A 15,750-nucleotide genomic window follows, 5' to 3' on the forward strand; every position below is an offset into this window, starting at 1 on the left:
TGATAAATATGTGGAGCGCTGTTATGCTCTGGGAAACAATACTACAAAGGCTACACCTAAATGGATTGGCCATAAGGTTCTTGAATTCTCTGTGTTCAGCCATGCTGTTTATGAACCTCTGAAACCACACTGTAAAGTTTATTGTACATTAAACTCGTCCATGAGCAGGTGATTGTCTTCACCCATTGTGTTGTGCAACACTAACAACAGTTGATCAGCTCTGACTATGCTGTGAAACAGGAAACAAATCTCCAGCAGCCGTTTGACTTTGTCAGCTTTCCTACCTACTTCATCTACCCATGCCTGTGCCATTGTCTGTAACTTTCTTTACCATATAATGTAAATTTCCTACTATTTCCAGACTAGCACATAAACTTACTGTTGCATTGTGTTCTCTGCTATATGATTTACATCTGCAGCCTTACAGTATTTGGTTTGTATTTTTAACATTGTCCAGATTTTTTTCCATATCTAACCATTGCAGCTAACTAATCAGTGATTTCCTCATAAATGTGTCTCAGCTTGTGCTGAAATAATGTTTTGTTGCGTGTTCCTGTTACATGTCTGCTTAGGTTTTGCAATGCCTGTCTGGCCATTTGGAAGTCTTAATTTGCGGGTCCTTCTTTTTCGGAGAAACCAGATGAAGAGTTAAAAATGCAAAGAAGCACAAAGCCAGGAAGAAGACCCAAAACTTTCAGAGATCAGTGGGACTTGGGAAGGAAACTTGTGATCGTGGCCCATTTTTAAGAAAGGACATGGAAAGTAGGCTGTGGAAAAAAAGGTGGGGTGGTTTGGGTTTTTCTGCCTTTTTCCCCTAAACTTTGGTTTCTGACTGTCACCTGACACTGAAGGGACGGACAGGTTCTTTTAGGGATCCTTGGCAGATCCCCAAAAGAACCCGTTTGTCTCCTTAGTGCCAGGTGACACTGACACTGTTGGTGTGCACATAACATAAATGGGGAACATTCTTGTTCTTGGTGCATCCTGACGGCTTAGTATGTCTTCATGATAATGTCAGATCTGGACCAGTCTTCAGGAGGTACAGGAATCTAGCTCTGGAACTGCATTTTGCATAAATTTAATTTTTTATGTATGGATGCAAGGAGAATAAAGCTGTTACAGAAGGACTGAACATCGTTCAAACCGTATAAATTGATTTAGCCAGTATGACTATATTATACTTGCTGTTTTGTTTTTACAGCAGCATCACATTTTTATTCCTGGATCAGAAAACACAAGTAATAACTAAGTCTTATCTTCCCATCTTGAAATATTGATTGTTATTTGTAATTTTCAAATGAGAAAACTGAGTTACAGAGGAATTGCAGGTGACTTATCCATGCTTTATAGCAACACAGATTACTGCTATGGACCATTCTTTACTGGTTTAATTCAGTAACCTGTGTTTGACAAGAGTCAGTGTCAGGGAAAGATGTCAGATATAATATAACGTGCACCTACAGAAAGGTGATTCTAAAAATCAAGTTTCTTCCTAAATATTATCTGTTACTGAACTATATACATCTAAGATGCTTACAACCCCTCTGAATTCTTAGCTTTGAAAACATACTGTGTCAAGAGGTTTTGTATATTTTACTTTATGGAAAGCATACCTATTTATAATGTAAGCATTTATCATCTCCATTTTATTAGTATCTCCTTATTCATCTGTTATAGGAAGTAAATCTGTTAATCTTTCTTACACTGATAATTGTACTTATTGTTTCGGTATATACAAATATTTTCTTATTTCCAGTACTTTTTCATGTGCAAGATTTTTGTTTCTGCAGTAGTTTTTGCAAGTTTTGTAACATTTTATTGGGGAGGGGTATTAGGACGCGCAGAATTGCAAGAAGTACTTTAGAAGAGGGACTACCAGCTACCATCAGTTTTTATTATACTGTTACGCTCAGCATTATTTTCTATATCATGGCTTAAGACAATCCCTGTGTTTCAAATGAGATTGAGATTTAGTATGGAAGGTGGATTATCTCACATCTGTCTACTACGGAGTTCATATTCTGGTGCTGTCCTCGCTGGACTAGGTAGGCATCTGGTCTAATCCATTAAAATAGTTTCTGTGTTCCAATGTTTGGTTAGAGTGCTGCAAATCAACTCAATTTACCCTGGATTAATCAGTCCATTTTCCCATGTAGTTGGCTCCTTAGTCCTAACAGGTTTCTTGGAGCTGCTCAGATCAGCTTTCTGTAATAAACTGTAAGTCTGTATGCTTCCTTGTTTGTGTTTCCAGGCTGAAGCCTTCATGTCTTAAGGTGGGAATCCAAATTAAAAGCAACTTAAATCTTTACAAATGAAGTCTGCAGGAGAATGAAAGTGATTAAGACTAGTTAGTTACTTTCAGGAGCTTCTTGGTTAGACTTCCAGTTGTTCAGCTCAGCTGACCTTGATACCTCAAACATTTGGAAGGTAAAGGATATAGCAAGATGGCCAGTTTATTTAAGTTTCTTCAAAAACAGATCAATGTTATTTTTCCAATTCTGTAGCAAAGAGGACCTTATAACTTCTCAAAGGAAGGTTTAGGAGTAGGTCAAAGTGAGTACAGAATGCCTGTATTTGCTAATTTTTTGACCCATGAACCAGATGAAAGTATTTAACTTTTCAGACATGGATCCAGCTAAAATTTCACTAGTTATCTCATTCTCCCCAAGCCATTCTTATTCTTCTAGGCATCTATATTACCTTCAGAAGACGTGCTTCCAGAGGCCTGAATGATCAAAGGGTGCAGGTTATCTCTGAGTTCTGTGATAGTTTTCTATCTAAGGCAGCTGAATATTAGCCTGGATTGACAGTTCTAATATGCATTATTCCACAGTTGCTAGTCATTTTGTGGATATTAGTATTTCTGATATTTCATTGAGTCATTGTCACTGAAATCATAGTGAAAGCAAAAAAAGTCATTTACTCACAGTGCTGGACAGGATATAATTATATGTCTTTAGACCAAAGATCCTTGTTATCAGAACTAACAGGTTTCCCAGCTGAATGTGTAGGTTTTCATGTTTAGTTACATGTCATGATAGATACCTTGCAGAGCAATGTTAAGTCACATTTCATATTAAAAATGATTGGAATTTTCGAAAGTGTTCACAGCTGGACAGACCTGGCTTCAGAGAGGAGACCTTCGAACCCCTGCTGAATGCTGAACCCTACTCAAAGTTTGGGTAGTAATTAATGGTTCTAAAATACTTAGTTCTGATATCATTATTTCAGGAGATCTGCATGTGGAGGGCCCAATAGAACAGCTGTGTAAATTCTGCGGTGTTTTGTAATTGATTTTAATATGATAGTGCTGAGCTAGACTATTTTGAAAGATAGATCTTGATTATTCTTTCAAAAAGGAATAGTTATTCTTTTAAAAATATTTAATCACATATGGTATGAACACAATTTGGTATCAGGAACATAATGCTTTCTTTTAGGTGGCCTTAATTATTAAATAAAAACCAAATTAAATAAGACAACCTAATTTATTTATCTTTAAATATAGGCCTTTTTCATAACTGGAACTTCTCATTCACTGGCTTTATCATGAGGAAATTTAAAATGGGAGAAATCAGCTAATTACTTTAACAATATTATTTAATCTTGGTCATTCAAATAACACCATACATCAGTGGCACTTCTGGTCTTCCAGGCAAATTTAATCTCTTAAATTGATTTGTCCTTCCTCAAATTATTTCTGAATTTGCAAGTGTATATAAACAATAAACCTTATTTCCTAATATACACTACTAGCCTGTAAACATAGCTGAATTCCAGTGTTTGGGAAAAGACACTGCAGTTTTCATGCTGAAAGGGATCTGCCCACTCTATTCTCTGGTCAACATGAAGAAATTTCAAAACTCAGTGGAAAACTAAGGGTGCTGGGCCCAGACCTGCAGATCTTCACACACCACAAAGAGCTATTTACAGTTGTTTAACAAATGCTGCAGGATGTATTTGTAAACAAATATAAAATGTGTTTTGTTCAACAAACACATTGGCCAGAACTTACTGATAGCATTGGTGCCTGTTAGCTTAAGTGGTTTGAAGTCCGGAGGATATTAGAGTTAGGTTTGTTAGTAAATTTGAAACACTCTGTAAGACCATTAACTACTTCAGTTTTTACTGCTTAGGTTGAAATATTCATTGAAGTGATACATAGAAGTTAACTATAGTCGCTACAGAAAGATATTATAATAATCATTATATTCCATTGCCAGTAGACTGATACTCAACTAATTTCCAACTTCTTCAGTTATTGAGTGGAAACAATTCCCACTAGAAGAATTCACTGAAGAAGAGCTGCTAATGTATTTTTGGTACTTATAGCTTTGATCATATTTCTATTACATAATTTGCCATATAATGAAGCCTGAGAAATACTGATGAAGGCTTTATACAGCCAGAAGATATAGTTTTAGCAAAAGAAAAAAACAGAAATGTGTTGGGTATTCCAGTTGCCACTTCTAATGGTTTACCATTTTGTAGCCATATTTCAAACAGTTTTTTCTTTGACAAATAATCAAAACTCTTGAAAGTTACTTACCTTAAGCCTTGCAATGTTTTTTCTTTCAGTGAAGTTGAAAGCATCCTATTCAGTATTAGCGCTTGTGAGAGGAGGTTTTTGAATTTGTAAAAAGTAAAGTGAGACATATTGAGAATTTTAATAGGTTTTATACTGAAATTTGTAAAACAAGTTTCTGCAAGTTTCTTTAATGTTGCTGTCACTGTATTTAGTAGGCAGAAGTCTCATGCAAAAAACGGATCAAGCTCAGAGTGCATTTATATGGCCTACATAGCTTTTCTATTTTTTGAAGCTGAGCTTTATAGATATAATGCTCATGAAAATAGTTTTTAAAGTCAGCTTCCTGTGTTAAAATGTAACTGGCTTGATCTCCACATGGGGCCACTAACAGGACTGGAAAATTCAGAAAGCCCGCTTTCCGAATGGGACACCTAATAACAGTAGCTGTTATCTTTCACAGAAGAAATGGACAACTTGTCTACACTCAGAGGTTTTCCTTCCTCCTGTTCCTCTTTCCTTCAGCAACACCTGTTCAGGGACAAAAGCCATAGAGTGAAATGACTGTATAGTAATCTTTACTTTTTTTTTTTTTTAAATAAAGAACTAGGATACCCTGATAACAGAAAGCACCAACCCCCAGACAAATGAGGTGCTACAGGATGTGAAGAGGAGTTTGGTACAGATATTTGCTCTTAATGCTGCTCAGATCCAGCAGTGCTGCCTCTGCTTGGCAGTGGTGCTGCTGGATGCATACTGGCTCCATCAGACCCACCTAGGTGTATGCATTGTGCTACATCGCTCTTACTTCTGGAAGACTGATTGTGCTGCCCTTTTCCAGAACTGTGTGATCTACAGAAACCAGCTCAGATTTCTCAAGTAGTCCCCAAAAGGAGTTGGCATGCAGAGTCTTGATGCAGAATTGCCAGGTTTAGATTGCACTGTACCTGAGATAAGAAGTTCTTCCAGGCCCAAGCTGTGGCTGCAATTAATCTACAATAGAGGTAGGCAATTTACAGGTAACTGAGTGTTGGTTATGGGTACACATCTATGTGTCCCGTATCTCAGCTTCCCTGTCACGTTGTCCCCACAACTCATCATTTTCATGACATTGCCACAGGGGCCAAGCCTGTCATTTAAGAAGTGCTATAATTTTTAACCTTAGATTTTTAAATATGTTTTTTGGAAGTAATTTTACTATTTGTCTGTTGGAATGGTTTGGAAAACTCTGCTTTTCCAAAATAACAATAACGACTTCCATTTCCTTTAATCGCGCACTCTGCAAATTCAGAGATGTGGACTTTAGTATTAAACCTAGGGCCCTGATTCTGCAAATGTTTGGCATTGAGTTTGATGTATATATGTGTATAGTACAGTGTTTTCATGATTGGTTCTATTTTAGGATAAGTAATGTATTGAGGTTAGAGACTAGAATGTATACAGTCTGATACATGTGTTTTCTAATATACATATGTGTCCCTGTTCTCAGTATGGTTAACTGGCTGATTTTGTATATCCATCGTGGCAAAAATCAAGCATAGAAAAGAGGACAGGTGAGGAAATCAGTTGTTTTAAATTGTTATTATTAAATAAATAAGCTATCTGACTGTATTTATGTGCTAATTCATACAGCTATTTACTTAGCAGTGGATCTCACAATCATGAGCAAAAACGGGGAAGATTTTGCTTTTCCATATTGTTTCATAACCCCCTTGAAAAATGTGTTGAATTTCAGTCTCCACAAAAGCAAGTGGAACGTCAGTTCCTGTGAATCACCAGAGCAGAGCAGCAGGAATCCATTCCAAAGAAAGCCCAGCTGGATTCATTACAGGTCTACTGATGTGTTTTCATTTGCAATAAGCAGCAAAATTACCGTGTGATTACAGTAAACTTTAGAGCTGGGTAACACCTATCAAGTGACTATCATGTTTTCCTGCATATGCAATGCAGATGAGACAGTATGATGCACTTGATTAATGAAAAAATCCTCAAATAACCTATACAAATCCAAAGGCAGTGGCATTATTTTGGGAGGACTCTCCATGTGAAGTAGGATTGTGAGATGAACTTGCCGTTGTACTATTTACCTACACCCAAGGTCTGTAGTACTGCAGAATAACAGATGTTTTGTAACTACACTGACTACCAGTATATATGCTGCTGATTTTATTTCTAAGCAGTACAAATAATCAGTAATTTAATCTCAGAGTTTTCTGTATGTAAGCCTTCTTGTAGCTAGAAGTTTGGCTTGTGTTCTGAATATATGAAATACTTTATATGTATTTCGTATTCCTATAAATATTGTATCAACATTTGTTCTGTTAAAAAACTGCTGAATAAGGTGTATTAGTTAGTAGTGCTCTCTGTATTTTAATTCCTGTTGTTACATTGCTGATGCAAGAGAGTTAATAGACCAAGTTTGCTTTGCTGACATTTTTATGTTAGAAAACAGGAATTCTGAAACAATATTTAAATCTTTCACTATACAGTACTTTGTGAATAAAATAAAACACTGCAATGATATAATTATTTGACATGAAATACTAGGTTATGTTTAAGTGTTTTTTGACTAAAGAGTAAATTCAGCAATGTGAGTGGGCAATGCTTGGGTGAAAGAAATTCTTGGTGGCTTAAAATACTCCGTTTTGGAATGGACTGTTTTGGAAAGTAGGGGGAAAGATTACAAAGTTAAAGGAGTTGTTTCAGTGAGTAATTATAATTATGGCAGTAATTAATTGTGTAATTGATTTCAGCAACCTTGGGGAACAAATTATTCCAGAAGTAGTACTAAGATCCCCAAATTATTTTAAATATGTAGTAGTCAAGAAGATTTTAACTCCAAAGTGAAGAAATTAATTGTGCCTGAAACTACTGTTGACTTAAATTGACTGACAGAAGACATGCCTACCTCTAAACAAAAAGTAGATAGGTGTCATGGTTTTAGCTGGAATAGAGTTAATTTTCTTCACTGCAGCTGGCCTAGCGCTGTGCTTTGGACTTAGTATGAGAACAATTTTGATAACACACCAACGTTTTGGCTGTTGCTGGGTAGCGCTTGTACTAGTCAAGGACTTTTCTAGCTTCCCATGCTCTGCCGGGTGCACGAGAAGCCGGGAGGGAAGGGGGCACAGCTAAGAGAGCAGATTCAAACTGGCCAAAGGGATATTCCATATCATGTAACATCATGCCCAGTATGAGCTGGCGGGGGGAGGGAGGCAGCAATCGCGGCTTGGGGACCGGCAGCATCAGTCGACGGATGCTGAGTGGTTGTATCATTTGTGTTTCTGTTTTTTTCCCATTTTTCCCTTTTCCTTTTAATTATATTATCCTTATTGTTATTACTATAATAATAATAATAATCATTATTATAATTATTATTTTATTTTAATTAATAAACTGTTCTTATCTCAACCCACAAGTGTTTTTTTGCTTTTGCTCTTCCGATTCTCTCCCCCATCCCACAGGGGTGGGGGAAGTGAGTGAGAGGCTGCATGATGTTTAGTTGCTGACTGGGGCTGAACCATGGCAATAGGAAGCAAGGGTAAACCCGTATCTTTAAATTACGCTTATTCAAGAACCAAGGAAAAATAGGTCATCAACCCAAAGAAGGATGCATGAATTATGGTGCATAATACACAGGATGGAAATTGTCAGTGAACTTACGTCGCCCAGTTTTCACTTATCACACTCATAAGGGTAGCCCAAGCAGTGTAGCAGTGTGTGATTACCTCTCTTCCAATCATTTGTGAAATACACGTTCTTGAAGAGAAAGATAGTGCTGTGTAAAACTGCTGCTATGTTTCCCCAGAGGATTTTGTGCTCTGTGGAGCCCTTGTGGAAAGCCTAGGTTCCCATGGATAAGGATTCATTACCAGCATAAAGATGTTAGTGGGTGAGTCAGGAATTGAATTCAAGCCTCCTGAAGACTAAACTTACTCAGTGGTAATCAAATACATCTTTTTCTTTGGACAGGTGCATCCACAACAAATTTACAGTAGTCACACTTTAGATGTCAAAAAGTCAAAATCCCTCAAAATACCTCAAAATAGTACCACAGCTGGCCCATGTTGAGGCTCACCAGGCGGTTGGTTAATCACGTCTTCTGCTCTTATATCAGAAAAAAAATATTTATTTGAGAATATACAGTGCAGATAATAGAGGAAAAAAAGCTGTGGAGGAAGGAGTGTTACACTGAAAACAGTTTTTGCAATAAAATATTATTTTACTCCATAGGAGGAAAACGGTCAATGTAGTGTGTAGGCCAGATCTCTTGCTTTATCGGTGTAAGTATGGATTAAGTCTGTCTGTTTCATACCTTCTGTATGAAACCTGAAGTATTATACATGGAAATTAAAGTTGTATCTGCACCAACTATAGCTAACTGAATCAATAAATATCCTTTGGCCGGTGGTATTTCTTGAGGTTGTTCAGAAGTAACTTTTAGTAAGCATTTTGCAGGGAATCATTCTGCATTTGAAAATAAGTGGTATATACATGTGTCTCATTAATATACCTGAAAGTTTAAGATAGAGAACCTGCTTTTGGTAAATCAATGATTCACACCTGGGGCAGCTGTTGAAACATGGATATATACCTAGGATCCATATGTATACATGGATATATTCATAGCACATACCCTTTCTCCCACTTTCTCCATCCTCCCCCACATAAAATACAAAACCAGGTGTACAGAAGCTGATTTGATTCAGGATTAGGTGGCATGGGAAATACACCATTTTAGGATAGGACCAGTGAATACTAGTGAGTGACTTTAACCACCGACCTCTTTTTCCTGTTTTGTGGGTAGTATCATGAACTTTTGCCCTTACCTGGCATTTTCTACCGACTACGATTCCAAACACTGTAATTGTCTGCCTGTTTTGACTCAGTATTTTTTGCAGGTCACATGCAGTCCTTGTCTTTGGGAAATCGGTTGCTTACAGATTTCAAAAACACATGGGACAGTACGAAAGAAAATGTTACCCATTTAAGTTCTGTAGTACTACACAAGGGATCTGCTTTAACTCTTCAGTTCTTTTCCTGCCTCAGATTCCCTAGACAGAATTTTCTTCTTGCTTGGTAGGTACACCCCCAAAAACAATTTTTTGGGGACCTAGAACTTGAATTCCTATGCACTCTTCAACTGGTGTTTCAGCATCTCCTATTATTCATATGCAGACCTAATTCTCTGAGCCATCTCTTATCTCCCAGGAAGGATGGACTTGCTGATACAATTACTTTTTGCAGATGCATCTCTGAGGGCTAGCTGAACTCGGTAGCTATTATTTACTCTTTCCTCTGCTAGTTGGGGATGTATGTGATGCATCATTTTTTTATTTACAATTTATATGTTTTATGCTTTTGTTTGACCTGTTTTTTGTTTAAAGAAGCAGTGCTACTATAGCAACAGTTGCATTATGTGATATCTTTGATATTATCAAGATGCCAAATACTTGTGAAAGAAGAATTCTGTATATCAGAAGAAATTCACTGATTCTTACAATGTTTTTAAATAAACATATTTTCTGTTAATGTATTTGGCACTACTACATTTTTTGGTATTTTTATTTTCATTTCTGGTGATTATTGTTTTAGTAGATATATTAGATTGTAAAAAGTAATGGATATTATTTTTTTCTTGCTTATGGAGTTCAAAGCATTAATTGCTTTTTTATTTTCACAAAGAAAATCTGTTCATACCTTGTTGGACATTTTGGGTTTCGCTAAAGTGATACAAAAAATTCCATTGCCATTTGCCTCTGACAAGAAGGTATATCCTTGGAGATAGTCTACACCGAGAAAATACATAAATATTCTTGAAGTAAAGACTGAAGTTATGTTTTTAGGTTAAAGATTGGAAACAAACATTACCTGTAAAATGAGTACAAGTCACCACAAGTTGACTTATTTTCTTTTCCTGTAAACTCATAAGTAATGCCAGCCACTGGGAGTGAGGAATCATTCAGGGCAGTATTCGTCTGCCAGATGTTGTCCTCAGTTCAGTGTTCTTCACTAGATTTTGGAAAAGAGCTATAACTGACCTTGGATTGACAATTTTATCTCTGTATGGATCTAGTTTTTTTGAATGGGATGGGCAGTGGAGATTTCTCATCATCTTTTCGTACTTGATCAGCCAGTAAGTTGATGGCTTTGATTTAGGCTAAGCACCTTATGTACTTTTTTGTTCCTACTTATCTTTGGGCTGCCTGCTGTCTGCTCAATACGAGTGTTTAAGCAAAGTGCTCTTTGTGGTACTACCAAGCCTTTTGTAGGGACCCCATGTGACATCTTTAGTGATCATTTTGCTTTGGCATGTTTGCATATAAGAACAAGACTTTTCCAGTCTCAGCTTTGACTGAGACACCTATGGCATACCCTCTGCTGGAGTAAATAGTTTTGGGTATGTATATCTAAAGGAATATGAGGTATTTAGATGTTATGCCTTCTCACCCAAAATAAAAAGTTAATGGTGCATTTGCCAAGGAATTGTGTTACAAAGGTTAAAAGGTTAAAAGGGAGTGTTGTCTGGTAACCTCTGTAGAAAGAGTAACTTGTGCAGTAAAAGTAAAAAAAACCCAAACAATAAATCACAATGTTTCCTTCCTGTTTATGCAACCTACCATAGGCTTTTCCAAGTCCGTGGCAATAGGCTTGCAGTTTATTTTTCCTGCACACTTTCAGAACCTTTGCAAAGCTCAGAATTTACCTGATAATCTCTGCTAAACTAGGCCTTGTCTTTTTTTCCTGCGTGTTCTCTTGAGTATAAATATCCCCTTACAGTTTGGACAGACTCTTGACAAGTGGTCCATTGGACAAACTACAGGAGGAAAGTAACTGAAGAGGCAATTACTTTAAATATGCTTTATCTCAAATTGGGTTTCTGAATAACAATGCAAAATTTCTGTTTTTTTAGAACTAGACCAAACTATATGAGATTGCTGTCTGTGATAATCAACATTTTCCTTGTTCTGCTGACCTTTGAAATAGGTAGTGGCACAGTATGGGTAATAGGTAATATTAGGTATTAGGTAATACAACAATATGGGTAATAGGTATGGGCACAGTACCTGAGTGTGAGGCAGCAGGTGTGGTTGGTACCATGCTGGGTATGCTCCCAAACCCTGGGATTTGTAGTTTTAACATAATTTCTTCCATTTCTTTTCAGATCATGGTGACTATGAATTAAGTATGTTTCAGATTGACAACACACTCTGCAGTATGTTTAGATTCTCAGGGTCATGCCCAATCCTTGCTGCAGGATACATGGCTGTGAAGATCAAAATGACAGTTGTTTTTTCTTCTTTTTCTTAGCATTTTTTAAGCCAGTTGAGCTGGATTTCCAAGTTCCTGCCTGCTGCTGCCTGTAGGATTTTTAGAATGCCCATAGCACATTCAGAGCTGATAGCAGAAATAACAAGTCTTCCCAAACATCAGTGCTGCTGAAGCCTAGGAACAATGATATAAAAGGTTTTATTAAAAAAATAATCAAAGAACACCAGAACATAATCAGCTATTAAGACTATAGATTTCTACAAATGCTATAATATGAAAGAATTTTGCTAAAATTACACTGTTTGCAGTTTTCTGATTTGTGGAGAAGATGCTGTTATTGGCATATCCTCCAGAAGTGTCACTTGTCCAAAACACGAGTTCAGCAATGTTCACCTAGAGACTTGTTATATTTAGGAGCTAATAGGAGTTGCCGTTGGTCATCTGAATGAATTTTTGTTTGTTGCAAACTACTGAGAGTTCAGATTCACTTCTTTGCATTGGTTTATAATAACATTACTGCTTAAAGCTGATGAAGCTCATTGTTAGGATACCTGGAAACCTTTATTTGCCCCTGGATAATGGTAACTGGGCTGCTGGATCTTTACACCATAGAAATTTTCAGTAGCAAAATGTGACCTAATTTTGTTCTAAAATAAGAATCTCATAAAAGAATGAGAGGCATCTTGATGACATTTGTAATATTTAAAGAAAGACTTCTACAAAGTTCACTTGCAGTGATCGTATATTTTCATGTTGCCTTACCTTTCTAATTGGCTATCCTTGTTAGGCAGTAAGTCTGATTATAAGAATGGTGCAGGTTTTCCAGGCAAATTCATTTTATATTTTTCTATGTCTGTTTTAATGCAGCTGTGCTCTCCTACCTAATGTAGCATGAGGGTAGCTGCCGGCTGCTAACTCTGTGGATTCTGAATTTTGTCACAGCTAGAAGCTGGGTTTGTTGTTTACCCAATTCAAAGAGTAACTATTACTTACTAAAGAGGTACCTTTCTCTAGAAACTGCAGTTTTTAAACAAAGTGTACCTAAATTTGCATGATGTTTATTGTAGCAAATACTGTTTTCATCTTTGCCTAAAGGGCAAAAAAATTGGCTTTACCCTTTGAACTTAAGAATAGCAAGAAGTTCTGGAAGTTTCCAAACTCTTCTTCCTAAGAATCCCAGTCCCCTGTAACTGAATCTATTCGTTTTCACTAGTTTGATGGGAAATACATCCACGATGACAACAGTGACAAATACAGATACCAGCAGACTCTGGCCAGGTTTTATTTTAAAACCTTATATACTTACAGAGATTTCAGACACCTACAGATTTTATACCTGATAGAAAACTACCATTAAAGTTTAATACTGTGGTAAAAGTAAATCCTAGGGATTTGCTGGAGACTCCAGGAGTTTAAGCTATCAAGAATTAGAATAAAATAGCTATGCGTCTTGCAACCTATAAGAAAAATAATTGACAAAAAAAGACCTACTGTCTGAGAAAAGTTCTTTGCTAAGTTCCTTTTACCTTTGCTTGTCATATCTAACCTTTTTTCAAAGGACAATCTGGTCTCCTCAAGTGTAATGTGCAGGATGTACTTCAGTTAATTCTCTTCTTTCCCTTTCAGTTTGTTTCAGATTGAAGTACTATCTTCCTTCCCTACAAGGTTCTGTCATACATTTTAGCCTTCAGTCAGGAAAATCTACTTAGGGCTCCCCAGCTGCGAGGACAGTATCTCTTTATCGGCCAAAGCACTTATGGTACAGCGTGACATAGTTCTCTCCATCTGAAGATGCTAATGTATTCTCAGCAATGCTCAATGCATCTGCTGAACAGACAAGCGTGAAGCCATGTCTTATGATCTAGTAATACAGCAATGCAGGTTCCTTTTTGGCCAGTACTCTGGCCTTTTCTTTATCACCCAAGGAGAACGTGCCAGAAGGGACATAATGCGGTTGTGCTATATAACAATGCCAAGTTCAAAGACTGCAGTTTTGCACATTTAGAGATTAACTAAAGATAATATAACTCAGAATATAGCAACAGTACATTCTGAATGTTCAAAGTACTGTGTAATAATGAACATGCAAGGAGAGATTATTATTATTTAATGACTATGGATTATAGACTATTTGAGGATTTTATTCTCATTCCTGAATGGCTATGTTAGGCCAGGAGGAGCAGATGGAAACTTTTTGCTGGGGCACAGTTACTTGACAGCTTCCTTCTGCATCATGTAAAGACTCCATTGGCACTTTTTCTAATTTGTCAGTTAGGTGGAAAGGGAGTTGTAGCTCTGTCTTCTGCCTGCTTTTCCTACACTGTCTTATGGTGGCAGTATTATGAATGTAATCTTTTCTAGTTTCTTCATCATTATCTAAGCGGTGTTTCCCAGGTATCTTTTAAGAATTACAAGAAGCCTATTACTTTTAGCTGAGACTTACAAGTAGGCATTTACCAGGAGGAGTTCAGTCTTCTTACTGCTCTACTCAGTTGACTCCCTGCCTCCCATTGTTTCACTTTGGTCCCTGGGAGCTCATGCGTTCTTGGTGGAGATCTGCAGGTTTTTCCTGAATTTTTCTTTGTGTCCTTGATTCCATGTGTTGGATTACAAACGATTAACTTGACTACCTGCGACAGGTATATGGAGGCTCTTAATCAAAGTGGCACTGAACTGAAACTGAGGAAACGGTTTTCCTGTGGCTGCTGTTCTGAATTACAGGTTGCATGATGCAGAGGATTGAATCGTATCGAGTGACACAATCATGGCCATACATATACAGAGATACCCCATCCAGGTCTAAGTTTGCCACTGGTGTTATCAGCCTTTAAGCAAATTGTATCAGCACGCGGGTAAAAAACAGCTAGCTGAAAGTATCATTAAGCAGCAATTTTACTTTTAAAGAAAACAGTTTAAATGCTGCAGATTGCTATCTGTGGGTAATTATTCAGTCTAAAACAAATAACCTTGAGGTTGCAAATAATAACTTTGCTAAAAATGATAGCACACGTTATTTAATATCTAACTTTTTGGATTATGATAAAGTAAGAAAAGGTCTAAACTCTCGTTGTTCTGTTGTAGTACTTCCCAAAGAGACTAAGTTTCAGATTTTTTCCAGAAGGCTGGGGATTTATATGCTGAGTGTTGACCTGGATATACATATTTTTAAATCTGGGATTTATATACCTCTGAATATATGGGTATATAATAGAAAGCCTGACAGACCCTTTAACTGTGGTGTCACTAATACGTTGATATAATTTGTTACCTCAGCTTAGGTGTTTTGCCTCAAGAGGTGGAATACATTTATGTATGAAAGGTCAGTTTTAATTAATAAGCTGTTTTCATCATTCAGGGCCAAAATGAATTGCTTGTAACATTTGTGTGGAATAGTTTTCAATATAAAAATAAAACAAATTGAGCTTTGTGTCACATTTGTCATCCCACATAACCCATTTAAATGTCAAAAAATCAGCACAGACCAAAAGTCTATTTCTAGAAGCCTTAGTAGCCCTATTTATCAGAGTGAAATAAGATATTATCATCCCATTATTCCATCACATGCCTTCTGCATTTGAAGACCTACACATTTCTTCTAGATTTCTGTAAGACAGAAGATACTCTTTCTGTTGTTAAATATCTGTTGTCCAAACAGTAAATAGTGGAGAAAATGCTGAGCCAATGTCAGAAGAATGAACAGCTAGTTATATTATTGTGTATTCCTTTCCCTGTAATATAATATTAATGTGTAATATAATTTACAAATATTTACTTACTTGTACATTTCTCAAATGAAAAAAAAAGTCACTGTGTTCTTTCATCCCTATTTGGAAACAAATTTTTTGCATGCTGCAATTTGTTAGTATAATTTTACTGGAAGGGCAAAGCTTTCAATGTGTACATTACTGATAGATTTTGACAAAAATCATGCCATTATATAGAAAATCTATGTC

The 15,750-nt window shown here is 36.7% G+C and overlaps 1 protein-coding gene across 1 annotated transcript in view; it reads left to right on the forward strand.

Moving 5' to 3' along the window:
* AGBL4 (AGBL carboxypeptidase 4) overlaps positions 1-15,750 on the forward strand; it is a 984,974-nt gene that overhangs the window by 1,242 nt on the left and 967,982 nt on the right. The window lies entirely within an intron of this gene.

Source organism: Phalacrocorax carbo, chromosome 6 (genome assembly GCF_963921805.1).
Source record: "Phalacrocorax carbo chromosome 6, bPhaCar2.1, whole genome shotgun sequence".
Lineage (NCBI taxonomy): Eukaryota > Metazoa > Chordata > Aves > Suliformes > Phalacrocoracidae > Phalacrocorax > Phalacrocorax carbo.